Raw genomic sequence first — 12,500 nt, forward strand, 5'->3', positions numbered from 1 at the left:
ATTTCTGAAAGGAAGGAACTTGCCCTCAGGTAGAGACCAAATACTAATCACAGAGGGAACTCTGTGTACGGCATCTAAGGGCCATTTAAACTAAGCAAAGTATTAAGGCTGCTACCCGAGAACAGAAGCAATCCCTCAAGCGAGATCCGTACATTTTATATATCAACCAGATAAGGGCAGCGATCTGGCAGAAACGTTAGCACGCCGGGCAAAATGCGTAGCCGTATTTCGTCTGCCGTTACGTTCTGAGATCAAATTCCGCCGAGGTCGACTTTGCCTTTCGTCCTTTCGTGGTCGATAAATTAAATACCAGTTACGCACTGGGGTCGATATAATCGACTTAATCCGTTTGTCTGTCCTTGTTTGTCCTCTCTGTGTTTAGCCCCTTGTGGGTAGTAAAGAAATAGGTATCTAATGGCCTGTTAGCGGTATTAAACCGAGCAAAGTATTAAGGCTACTACCCGAGAGCAGAAGCAATCCCTCAAACGAGATCCGTACATTTTATACATCAACCAGATTTCACTCACAAGGCTTTGATCGACCCGTGGCTGTAACAGAAGTCATATTCTTGGGGTGTCGCGTATAATGACACCTGCTCGGTGTACACAAGGGGTCGCACGGGAAATGAAATTGCACCAAAAGAAGTTAACAGTAAGAATTAGTATCTACTTTATTTAATGACAATATTAAGAGACAATTTTTTCCAAAAAACCTGAAAAAGATTATCCCAGGTTTCATGTGCAAAGTTGAACTTATGATCCACTAAAAAAGAAAATAAAAATCCTGAATTTGCGCTGTTGAAATTGGGCTGCTACTAATATGTCAATACAACTATTGTGTCATGAAATACGATACTTTCCACTAGATCAATGCTATAAAAATAAATGAATTTCATTCATGTGCTAATTAATTCGTATGAGTTGTCTCCCATGCTCTACACACACTAAAACTATTAGCACGGTCGAGAAATGTCTCGCTAACTCCAAAATTAACATTATTTATTTACATATTCATGAGTATTTAATTGATATTAATTACATTGAAGTAAAAAGAAAAAAATTCCTTCACTTTAATGGGACAAATAATAAACATTGACCAGAATATTTACCCTCACGATTCCGATATTTTATTTAAAATAGATTTTGCGATCTGCTTTCTTTTATAGCATCACATTGCTTTATCGTCAATACAACAAAAAGATTTTGCATCTTGTCAATATATAACTAAGTTTATAAATATTTGATCTTCCCACGTAAGCATTTTAATGTAAATTTATCACTCTTTCTTAGCTTACAGATGTCTATAACGAAATGTCTTATTTACACAGGACAGCGGAACTAGTATCAAGGCTAAAGAAAATACACGTAACTTGTGTCTTTAGTTTACAAGTTAATATTTCAGTTGATTTGTCATCGATGTCAGTTTTCCAAGTAAAGACACATAGAAACACACGTGCACACACACACAAGAATTTGGACCTAGAGATCTCCATTTCCAGCGACTTCGAGGGTCACCTCCGAGTGGTGTCAGGCGTCAACGAAGGGCCCTCGACTACAACAAGACAACCAAAGTTTTTTTTTTCCCAAGGTCTGGGGGTCTCCCGCCCCTAAGCCCTAGACCATCACCTAATCACCCTTACCCATCTTGTTGCTTAACAACATCAACAACGTACACACGAACACACAAACATACATGCACACGTTTATACACGCACATGGAGGCGCAATGGCCCAGTGGTTAGGGCAGCGGACTCGCGGTCGTAGGATCGCGGTTTCGATTCCCAGACCGGGCGTTGTGAGTGTTTATTGAGCGAAAACACCTAAAGCTCCACGAGGCTCCGGCAGGGGATGGTGGTGATCCCTGCTGTACTCTTTCACCACAACTTTCTCTCACTCTTACTTTCTGTTTCTGTTGTACCTGTATTTCAAAGGGCCGGCCTTGTCACTCTCTGTGTCACGCTGAATATCCCCGAGAACTACGTTAAGGGTACACGTGTCTGTGGAGTGCTCAGCCACTTACACGTTAATTTCACGAGCAGGCTGTTCCGTTGATTCGGATCAACCGGAACCCTCATCGTCGTAACCGACGGAGTGCTTCCCCCCCAAAAGACTTTAAATATTCCCACAGGGAGTTTTTTGTCTTAGCAAATTACTTAGATAATCTTAGTTGATAGAAGTTTTTCAGCTCACTATATAACATATGTGGAGGCACATGGCCTAGTGGTTAGAGCAGCGGACTCGCGGTTGAGGAATAGCGTGTTCGAATTTCAGACCGGGCGATGTGTGTATTTATGAGCGAAACACCTAAGCTCCACGCGGCTCCGGCAGACGGTAATGGCGAACTTCTGCTGACTCTTTCGCCACAACTTTCTCTCATTCTTTCCTCCTGCATCTTGCAGCTCACTTGCGACGGACCGGCGTCCCGTCCAGGTGGGGAACCTATGCGCCAAGGAAACCGGGAAACCGGCCCTTATGAGCCTGACATGGCTCGAGAAGGAACATTTGTGGAGGTACATGGTTTAGTGGTTAGAGCAGCGGACTCGCGGTCGAGGGATCGCAGGTTCGAATCTCGGACCGGGCGATGTCTGTATTTATGAGCGAAACACATAAGCTCCACGCGGCTCCGGCAGAAGGTAATGGTGAACCTCTGCTGACTCTTTCGCCACCGGAAACCGGGAAACCGGGCCTTATGAGCCAGGCATTGCTTGAGAGGGAACAAACAATATAACATATGGTGGAGGTGCGTAACTTAGTGTTTAGGGTGTTGGAATCATGATCGTACGATTATGGTCTCGATTCCTGGACGGAGCGACGCATTGTGTTCTTGAGCAAAACTCTTTATTTCGCGTTGCACCAGTCCACCAGTGAGGGAATGAGGCTACATACTATCTTATGACAAGTCTTAGTACTTAGCTTTCTTCAGTTGTTGCTGTCTCCGATCTCTGAAGCAATTATGATTATGTTAATTTATAATGAATAATGGAATAAATATATTTTATCTTTTGTTCTTTATCTTTTACAGGCTTCAGTCATTAGACTGTAGCCGTGCTGGGACACCGCCCAGAAAGTTTATGTCGAACATATCAACCCTCGTACATACGTTTCAAGTTGGATATTTATTCTATCGGTCCCTGTTACCGAACTGCTACGTTATGAGGAATGCAAACAAGCTAACACCAGTAGTCAAGTGGCAGAGGAAACAAGCACAAACACAAAACAGCCTCCCCACACATATACGAAGAGCTTCTGCACAGTTTCCGTATACAAAATTCAATCACAAGGCATTAGTCAACCCAGGTATTTTATAGAAGATACTTACCCAAAGTATTATGCAGTGGGATTGAACACGAAACCACGTGGCTAAGAAGCTCGCTTTGCAACCACACAGGCATGCCTTCACCTAAATAAATAACAAAATCTTCTCAATTCGCCCCGGGTTGTTCTAGTTTTTCTTTCCTCTTCATAATGTTTTGCTGTCATTGATTCATATTATATTTGACATTTGTATAGAAAACTTCCACGTAGTTTGTTTTCATTTGTTCCGCTTTTGATTCTGACTCTGATGCGATGATTTCTGCTTCACCTCACCTAATACTGAACCGGAGGCAAATCTACATTTTCAATAACATAATTCACTTTCGCGTCTTATTTGTTCCTAGCTTATTATCAAAGTGATCGGATAATATATTCCTTTGCTGTGAGTCTCTCACTATCCTCCCCCATTCTCTCTCGATATTCATATCTATCTATCTATCTATCTATCTATCTATCTATCTATCTATCTATCTATCTATCTATCTATCTATCTATCTATCTATCCATCCATCCATCCACACACCCACCCATCCATCCATCCATCCATCCATCCATCCATCCATCAATCCATCCATCCATCTATCTATCTATCTATCTATCTATCTATCTATCTTGTCTAGTTTTGTCTAGCGAATGTTTTAAAAAAAGATGGGTGAATGTAGCAAGAATGGCACGTATGAATGACGAAGCCACCTTGAGCATAGTCCTATGAACCCAGAAATCGAAAACAGAGAGTTGCTTATTTGCAAAAAAAAAAAAAAAAAAAAAGAAATATAAAATGTGACTTCATTGACCGAGGTTACCGTGGTCTTTTCCGTAGGCTTTTCTTTCCACGGGTAAACCTCACCTGTCCTCCCCTTTACACTTCATATTGACATTTCTGTGATAACGATCCCTATTGATCAATTTTTTTTTCCTCTCCCCCTTTTTTTTTTTTTTTTTTTTTTTTTTTAACCCCCCTTTTTTTGTCCTCTTTCTCTCCTTTTACGATCCCTTTTGATCGAAACCCCCCTTTCCTTTTTTTTTTTTTTTTTTTTTTTTTTTTTTTTTTAAACCTTCAAAAGAAAAGCTCTACCTTGTAATTTGTTCTATCTGTGTGCAGCCCTGTGTGGCTAATAAAGAAACATATCTATCTATCTATCTATCCATCCATCCATCCACACACCCACCCATCCATCCATCCATCCACCCACCCACCACCCACCCATCCATCCATCCATCCATCCATCCATCCATCCATCCATCTATCTATCTATCTATCTATCTATCTATCTATCTATCTATCTATCTATCTATCTATCTATCTATCTATCTATCTGTGTGTGTGTGTGTTTGTGTGTGTGTGTGTGGTTTCTGAATTAGGCTCAATGAAAGCAATTCCAATTACGTGTTCTGTGCATGATCCAGAACACGTGATGTATAGAAGAATAGATGAATAGATGAATGTGTAACGCATTTGCTGACGGCTTTTCAACAGTCAATTCAAGTTGATGACTGATCACTTTTCAGGAGATTTGTGAATATTTCTGTTGATATATTGTCACGCTGCTACCGTACTACAGTTGTTTGAAAAATAAGCAACATGAAACTCAGCGTGCTAATTCAAAGATTTTTTATACTTTTAATACGGTACACACATTCTTCTTTATCTTTCGAATACCTTTTCCTTATTTGCAAAAATAAATTTTCAACTATCCATATATTGCTCGTCAGTTTATAGAGAATTTTCCACGTGGGAATTACAAAAGCCGAAAGTGGAACAGCAACCCATGAGATTTTCTGCAAAGACTGCCTTCACGTCATACAATTAAAAAGGTGTAAATTAAGTGACGAATTAAAATGATCAAGAAAATGAAGTAAAAGACATTTGCTCAATAAGAGGAATACAGATATTACCAAGAAAAAGGTAAGTTCGGCTCCTGATGTCGTAAAGAAAAAGCGCTGCAATTCTTGGAGTCTGGCTATCACAATATGATAAAAAGGATAAGTTTAAAAAATAGTCATCTAATACTTAAAACAACTTTCATGATGCACAAGAAAACGATGAAAAAATATCAAAAGCTTCAAATGTTTTCATGTTTCCGAGACAAAACCCCAAAATGTGTACGATACCAAGAGATATTGAGAAATCTTCAAACAATATTAGCAAAAACGAAGGCGGCGAGCTGGCAGAAACATTAGCACGCCGGGCGAAATGCTAAGCGGTATTTTGTCTGCCGTTACGTTCTGAGTTCAAATTCCACCGAGGTCGACTTTGCCTTTCATCCTTTCGGGGTCGATTAAATAAGTACCAGTTACGCACTGGGGTCGATATAATCGACTTAATCCGTTTGTCAGTCCTTGTTTGTCCTCTGTATTTAGCCCCTTGTGGGTAGTAAAGAAATAGGTATTTCCTCTTCTTTACGTTCTGAGTTCAAAATCCACCGAGGTCGACTTTGCCTTTCATCCTTTCTGGGTCGATAAATTAAGTACCAGTTGCGTACTGGGGTAGATCTAATTGACTGGCCTCCTCTCCAAAAATTTCGGACCTTGTGCCTAGAGTAGAAAAAAATATTTGCAAATATGAAGGCGGCGAGCTGGCAGAATCGTTTGAACGCCCGGCAAAATGCTTAGTGGCATTTCGCACGTCTTCAGGTTCAAATTCCGACTTTGCCTTCCACCCCTTCGGGTTCAATGAAATAAATACCAGTTGAACACTGGGATCGTTGTAATTGACTTAGCACCTCTCCCGAAATTACTGATCTTGTGCCAAAAATTCGAAACCATTATTACCAATAGCAGTAAGAAATCCAAATCTAGTAGCTAGCATGCTATTAATGTAGCTACAAAATATAGCTACTGATGCAAAAATAGACGACAGAAGATAGAGGAGAAATTTTAAAAGTCATGAAGAGAATTTTCTCGCCAACTCAAAATGTAGATTAATAAATCATGGAAAAATTAAGTTAAGTAGAGCCAGTAAAAGTAGTTTAAATTTCCATCGTTTTCAGCATTAAACAAATCTATTCTTTTCTAATTTGTAATAATAATTTATCATTTATTAACTGATTCTCTAACATAGATAAATGACTGAAATTTTATAGTTTTATAGAGTAGAGTTCTTCGCGTATGTAACTAAATTCATTTAATCTAAAGTCTTTATAATTCAGTGGAGGTTATAATATTCCAATTAGTGATTTCGAAATTATTGTTATGCACATATCTTTGATACTTACGATAATTATTTTTTTTGACAGTTAATCGCAATGGCCAGAAATTGTTAATAATTAACTGTAATGGCCAGAAATTGTTTTGCACAATGGGTCAGAAGTGTACGAGTTGGTAAGATCGTATAAATTAGACATACTTCGGAAGAATTTCCGATCTACAGACTTTGGTCTTTACTCTGATGGTGCAGATTCATTTTGTGAAGTATAAATGGCCACAGAAAGGATGCTATATGGGAGAAATTTATTAATATATTCAGAAGATTAGATAAAATTATTGCAGTAGATACGAATATCAGCATATTTAATTTTTTCATATAAATTAGGATTTAGATACTGGTAAATGCTGCCACTATAGTGAACACAAGTGTAAACTGCAGTACATCAATATATATTCTAATCAACCCACAGTGTTCCTAAAACCTTCATTAGTAACATAAGTAAGCATATTTTCAACAGATCTTCTGATAACTATTCCTGTAGCAATGATATTCATTATTTCATTGAAAGACAGTAACTTCAAAAATACAGAATAAGGAAAAATATATGTTTACGTAGAAACCGGAGACGAAATTGTAGTGTGATGGAGGAAGAAGACAACAGAAAAAAGAAGCAAACGGGAGAAAGAAATACAAAGACCTTACCTGTTGACCTGGGTGGGATGAGCGATCACTGTCAAGAAATAAACACGTCCTTGCACGCTGCTGTCTCTTCTCGAACTGCCCGCACGTGCTTCGTGTCCACGCATGCCCCGTGGCTGTTCTACAGGCCCCTGCAGTCTTCACTTCCGTCTACCTCATCTGCAATCCTCTCCACCAACATCACATAGCTCATCACAGCCCATAACACCACTAACACCACAGAAATATTGTATAGTATAATGCACTTGTAGTTCAAATGATAGTTCTTATGTTGCAATCTTATACGTAAGCATTTCTGGTAGCTTATTGATCTTTAATAGAAATAACAGTCAAAGGAATTATAGTTTTACCAAAATCTTCATTGCGACCGTTGCTAGTATGAAAAGAATCCGTTTCTGTATAAACACACATAACTTTCCTTCTATATGTAACTAGAACATTCTTAGTATCTTCTTTATCGGGTTAAGATCTCCTTTGTACATAAAAATGAAGTAAAAAAAAGTTATTTACGGCCTATTGAAAATCCTTTTAAAAGAGTCTCGCAAAGCATCTATATGTTCTAACACCCAGAAAAAGTACTGACACAGCTCAGTATACAAATACGTATGGAGCTAAAAGATTATAACATCAATAATTATGAGACCAATTAATATATTGGAGAACATGTGTTCCTATTGTTAACTGCGCCAGAAAGTATTATCTTTGACTCTCGGTCAAATATAGCATTTTACTACAATCACTTGCAGTTTAATAATTGCACAGACACACACACACACGCACATCATGTATGTTTGTGTGTATGTGTATGCATGTTATATATACATATATGTTGTATATATGTTTATATATGTATACGGATATATACTTTTTGTGCGCGTATAAGCACACACACCCACCCATTCACACACACGCGCGCACATGCACACACATGCACACGTGCTTGTGTATATTCACACATATACATACTTATATGGTGACAGTCGACTCGTAATCAAACAAGACCACATCCGAAACACTGACGATGTCTCATTTGGTTTTCAAGGCTTGCAAGGGGACTTATGAATCATTCCACGCCGACTACAAGTCAGCTCTGCGGCAGCAGCCCGACCGTCTAGATGCCGAACAAACCCACTGTCCGACCCACACGTTCTCATTTCTTTACTACCCACAAGGGGCTAAACACAGAGGAGACAAACAAGGACAGACAAACGGATTAAGTCGATTATACCAACCGCAGTTGCGTAACTGGTACTTATTTAATCGACCTCGAAAGGATGAAAGGCAAAGTTGACCTCGGCGGAATATGAACTCAGAACGTAACAGCAGACGAAATACCGCTAAGTATTTCGCCCGGCGTGCTAACGATTCTGCCAGCTCACCGCCTTCTGTTAGACAACACACACCAGATATCATGCTAGATATCATATTGGTAGACGGGAGCCTCTCTGTGACCTCACTTGTGGCTGAGTAGGCTGCTTTTGAGGGAGCAGGACAACTACAATGGCTACACAAAAGAGACTCTTTTGTGCCCTTCTCAGGTAAAGGGTTCACATCCCTCATATATTTCCCAGCACGTTTCAAAGCAGTGTATGCAACCCCATACTTTAACACGAGTCGCGATCAGATCCCTCCACAGCTCCCTATCTGATACAAGAGCTTCCCTGGTGTTAGTATTGATATCGATCTTTTTATGTGTGTCTTCAAGACAGTCTTTGATACGCTTGCATAGCTTGCACTAGGGAGGTTTTACTTGCCCCGGATCACTGTGTAGTACTTGTTTTGGCATTCAGGAATTCTCTACACATACAAGATGACCAAACCATCTAAGTTGGTGTTTTCATAATCATGGACACAATACATATATACATACATACATACATGCATACATGAGACCCCCTGTGGTCATGACGGACCGTGGGATTGCACCTAGAAAGTTATCCTCCCAGACACAAGTTCGGGCAAGGTTGTTTATGGAAGACCAGCAGTCGACCATGCATACCGGCCTCCCCATGCATACCGGCCTCCACGCCACCAGTGTTATCCAAGGGAAAGGCAAAAGCCGATACAGCTTGGCACCAGTGACGTCGCAACTCATTTTACAGCTGAGTGAACTGGAACAACGTGAAATAAAGTGTCTTGCTCAAGAGCACAACACGCAGCCCGGTCCGGGATTCGAACTCACAAACTCACGATCGTAAGCTCGACGCTCTAACCACTGAGCCATGCGCCTTCACAATACATACATACATACATACATACATACATACATACATACATACATACATACATACATACATAGAGCTGTCATAGTAATTTGGGATAGAGAAGAGAAACTGTGTGCAGCTTCCCAGCGGATGTTAACATAAAGCTGAAGATCAGCGAAAAAGAGAATACGTACGCTGAACTATTGAGAAATGTGCAATTACTCTACCCAGATTACAAGTTCGGGTTTATACCTGTAATTACTGGAGTACTAGGATATGTAACACACTGCCTAAATACCAATCATGAGAAATTAGGCTTCTAAAAACGAGAAAGGAAGAAACTGATTCGAAAACTACAGATCCAGTCCGTAAATGGAACTGCAAAAATCTGTAAGACTTTCCAGAAGTTTATCATTTATGTATATATGAGAATAGTGGAGGCGCGTGGCTTAGTGGTTAGGGTGTCAGCACCATGATCGTAAGATTGTGGTTTCGATTCCTGGACCAGGCGACGCGTTGTGTTCTTGAACAAAACACTTCATTTCACGTTGCTCCACTCCACTCAGCTGGCAAAAATGAGTGACGCTGAGATGGACTGGCGTCTCGTCCAGCTGGGGAACACATAAGCCAAAGAAACCGGGAAACCGGGCCCATGAGCCTGGCTAGGCTTTAAAAGGGCGCATTTATTTATTTTTTTATATGAGCGTGTCTAGACATGCAACTATATTCATGAGAATATATATATAAAACAAAACATACATACATACATACATACATACATACATACATACATACATACATACATACATACAATCGCTTACGCATGCTTATTACGCATAAACACATTTATATCTAGATGTTAGCATGCACACAAACACGCAGATAATACATTATTAATTGATCAGTTTGTCAGTCTTTCACGACAGAATTCGTCCTATTCAATTACTTCTCCCTCCAGAAACTCACTGAAATGTCATTGACCAGACAACAGCTAGTAGTCGCACTACGATGTGTGTGTGTGTGTGTGTGTGTGTTGTGTGTGTGTGTCTACGTTTGTGTGTCTTCATACACGCGCGTGTCCTGATAAAGTGGGCGTCTGAAAGTAAAACAATATCTAATCCGGGGAAACATTTTCGGATTCAAGAAATCTTTGTATGAAATTGTATGACGTGTTTGTTTGTTTGTTTGCTTGTGTGTGTGTGTGTGTGCGCGCGCATATTTATGACCTAGTGGTTAGTGTGTTGCACTCACGATCGTGAGATTGTCGTTTCAATTCCCAGATCGGGCGGTGTGTTGGTTCTTGAGCAAAACTCTTCATTTCAGGTTGCTCTTTGATTATTTCGACGTAAAAGAACTGTTGCTATGATCGAGCAGGTGAGTTCCACACCTGCGTTTTTTTACTGGTTCCCTCTTTTATCTCTTTTCCCCCGTTCTTTCTTCTCTTCCCTGGACTTTTCTTTGCATATCCGACGAAGGACGATGTCCAGAATATCTTACTTTTAGTCTACAAATTATTTCTATCTTATAGCTCTTTCCGTTTTTGAGCATAATATTAACAGGAGTGGCTGTGTGGTAAGTAGCTTGCTTACGAACTATATGGTTCCGGGTTCAGTCCCACTGCATGGCACTTTGGGCAAGTGTCTTCTACTATAGCCTCGGGCCAACCAAAGCCTTGTGAGTGGATTTGGTAGACGGAAACTGAAAGAAGCCCGTCGTATGTATATGTAAATATATATATATATATGTGTGTATGTGTGTGTGTGTGTGTGTGTGTTTGTGTGTCTGTGTTTGTCCCCCAACGTCGCTTGACAACCGATGCTGGTGTGTTTATGTCCCCGTAACTTAGCGGTTCGGCAAAAGAGATCGATGGAATAAGTACTAGGCTTACAAAGAATAAGTCCTGGGGTCGATTTGCTCGACTAAAGGCGGTACTCCAGCATGGCCGCAGTCAAATGACTGAAACAAATAAAAGAGTAAAGGAGTAAGAGTTCCTGGGACTTTAGTTGATTTTTTGTATTCGATTTTGTCTTTTGTTATTAATATGCTATATATATATATAATATAATATATATATATATATAATATAATGTAAATATAATAGAATATAATATAATATAAATAATATAATATAATATAATGTAATATATATAATATAATATAATATAATGTAATATAATATAAGATAATGATAATAAATATAATTAATATATATAATATAATATAATAATATAATTAATATAATAAATATATATAAATAATATAATATAATGTAATATAAATATAATATAATATAATAAATATTAAGTATAATAATAAATATAATATAATATAATATAATATAAATAATATAATATAATATAATATAATATAAATAATGTTAATATAATGTAATATAATATATAATATATATTATATAAATATAATATAATATAATATAATATAATATAATTATAATGTAATATAATATAATATATATAATAATATAATATAATATAATGTAATAAAATATAATATAAATTAATATAATATAATATAATATAATGTAATATAAATTATAAAACAAAACAGTCTTTGAATTGGATCAGAATACCCGTGTTCAGTTGACTGTTGGATGAAGACCTCAGCATGTTGACTCCGCCAACGTCAGTCTGATGTGGATGCCGTGAATTTGAACTTGAGATCATATTGGTCTGATAGACCTATTCCTGTCACATTGGCTCCACATGAACAGGGTGCAGTTTTTATATTTCTAGCCAGGCATAGCTAAGTCGATTACATCGATTCTCAATGTTAAATGGTATTTATTTTATCGACTTCAAAAGGATGAAAGGCAAAGTTGACCTTCGGCGAACTTTGAACCCAGAACGAAATATGCTAAACATTTCACCCGGTATGCTAGCGATTCTGTCAGCTGCCAGTTTTTGAATTATATAAACAAAACCTTGTTTCGCTTTGTTTTCGACCTGCACTCTGTGACATAACCAATTGTGGATTCCAGCCAAAACATACGTGACCCGTATGTTTTGAGTTCATGTCACGGTTTCCCTTCAGTCATACGAGAAAACGCATGAAGTTCTAAATGCTGGTGACTCGTCGTGCAATTTGAACTTGAATACCACTGTATGTATGCATGTG

The sequence above is a fragment of the Octopus sinensis genome, linkage group LG4 (assembly GCF_006345805.1).
Source record: "Octopus sinensis linkage group LG4, ASM634580v1, whole genome shotgun sequence".
Classification (NCBI taxonomy): Eukaryota; Metazoa; Mollusca; class Cephalopoda; order Octopoda; family Octopodidae; genus Octopus; species Octopus sinensis.